Here is a 2,079-nt window from a genome sequence, read left to right on the forward strand (position 1 = left end):
AAGCTACTTTCATGTGTTTGGCTTTCTCTGCTACATTCTGAATGACAAGGATCAGTTGGGTAAGTTTGACTCCAAGAATGATGAAGGGATCCTCCTTGGTTATTCAGGACATAGCACTACATTCCGTGTCTACAATAAACGCACGCAATCGGTTCAAGAAACTGTCAATGTTGTCTTTGATGATACCTCGCTTCAACGAGTTGCTATGGTACCTGTTATCTGCGAGAAGGACCTGGTAACTGATGATGAGAAGCACGAGCAAGGGCCTAAAATCCATGGTGACTCTGTCAGCCCTGTGTTATCAACATATGCTCTTACTCCATCTTCTCAGGTTCATCGGAATCACTCCTCAGGTGATGTTATCGGTGCGATTCAGGGGGTAGAGTTACCAGAGGCAAACATATTGATTTTGCTCAACTGGCTGGAAAGAAACAGAAGGTTGTGGTTCCTGACACTGTTTCTCAGGATTCTGAGATTGTGTAATTCGCCTGCTTTGTTTCAACTATGGAGCCAAAGAATCACAAAGAGGCACTTCGAGATGAGTTATGGGTTGCTGCGATGCAAGATGAGCTGGAACAGTTTGAGCGAAGTAATGTGTGGGAACTCACTAAACGACCTGCTAATGTCAATGTAGTGGGAACAAAGTGGATCTTCAAGAATAAGAGTGATGCCAGTGGGTGCATTGTGAGAAACAAAGTAAGACTGGTGGCTCAAGGTTACTCTCAAGGTGATGGAGTTGATTTTGATGAGACCTTTGCTCCAGTAGCAAGGTTAGAATCAGTCAGATTCATGTTCGGTATGTCGTGTGCTCTCAAGTTCACATTACATCAGATGGATGTCAAAAGTGCCTTTCTGAATGGAATATTACAAGAAGAGGTGTTTGTAGAGAAACCAAAAGGCTTTGAGAATCCACAACATCCTGAGCATGTGTACCGGCAGAAGAAAGCGCTATATGGTCTCAAGCAGGCTCCGTGAGCATGGTATGAGAGGTTGACAACGTTTCTTCTGGATCAAGGCTACAGTCGCATAAGTGTAGACAAAACACTGTTTGTTCTTAACAGTGACAACACGCTGATGTTTGTTCAGATCTATGTAGATGACATCATCTTTGGTTCTACTTGTCAACCTCTGGTAAAAAGGTTTGTGGAAAGCATGCCACAGGAATTTGAGATGAGTATGGTGGGAGAGCTGAAATACTTTCTGGGTTTGCAAGTTGAACAATCTGCTGATGGAATCTTTGTGTCTCAAAGCACCTATGCCAAAGAGTTGGTACATCGGTTTGGTTTAGGGAAGAGTAAAGAATCAAAAGTTCCTATGGGGGTCAATGACAAGCTTTCAAAAGATGAAGGAGGCGAGGATGTGGATGAGCGACTATACAGAGGTATGATTGGAAGCCTGCTATATCTGACAGCGAGTCGTCCAGACATATGTTTGTCGGTGGGTATATATGCGCACGGTACCAAGCCAAGCCTAAGATGTCACACTTACTAGCGGTTAAGAAGATAATCAAGTACATCAAAGGGACAATGAACTTTGGTATCTTCTTCACCAAGGATACCAACACCAGTCTAAGCGGATACTACGATGCTGATTGGGCAGGATCTGTGGATGATCGTCGAATTACAAGTGGGGGATGCTTCGTCATGGGCAACAACCTGATATCGTGGCACAACAAGAAGCAGAACAATGTCTCCCTATCAACCGCTGAGGCTGAATACATTGCCTTGGGCATCTGTTGTACACAGCTCCTGTGGATGCGCCAAATATCCTCCGATTATGGTATGGATTCTGATACTCTGTTGATTCATTGTGATAATTTGAGTGCAATAAACATTTCTAAGAATCCTGTTCAGCATTCTAGAACTAAACACATAGATATTAGACACCACTTTGTTCGTGAACTAGTTGAGGCGAAACTGATTGAAATTGACCATGTGAGCACCGATTTTCAGCTGGCTGATTTGTTTACTAAACCCTTGGACTTTAACAGATTCACAAATCTGAGAAAGTCTATATAGAAGATCAACTCTCTGGAAAAATAGCTGTGGGAAATAGCTGCCTGTCATGCCAGTCTGTCCA

Source organism: Camelina sativa, chromosome 20, assembly GCF_000633955.1.
Source record: "Camelina sativa cultivar DH55 chromosome 20, Cs, whole genome shotgun sequence".
NCBI lineage: Eukaryota > Viridiplantae > Streptophyta > Magnoliopsida > Brassicales > Brassicaceae > Camelina > Camelina sativa.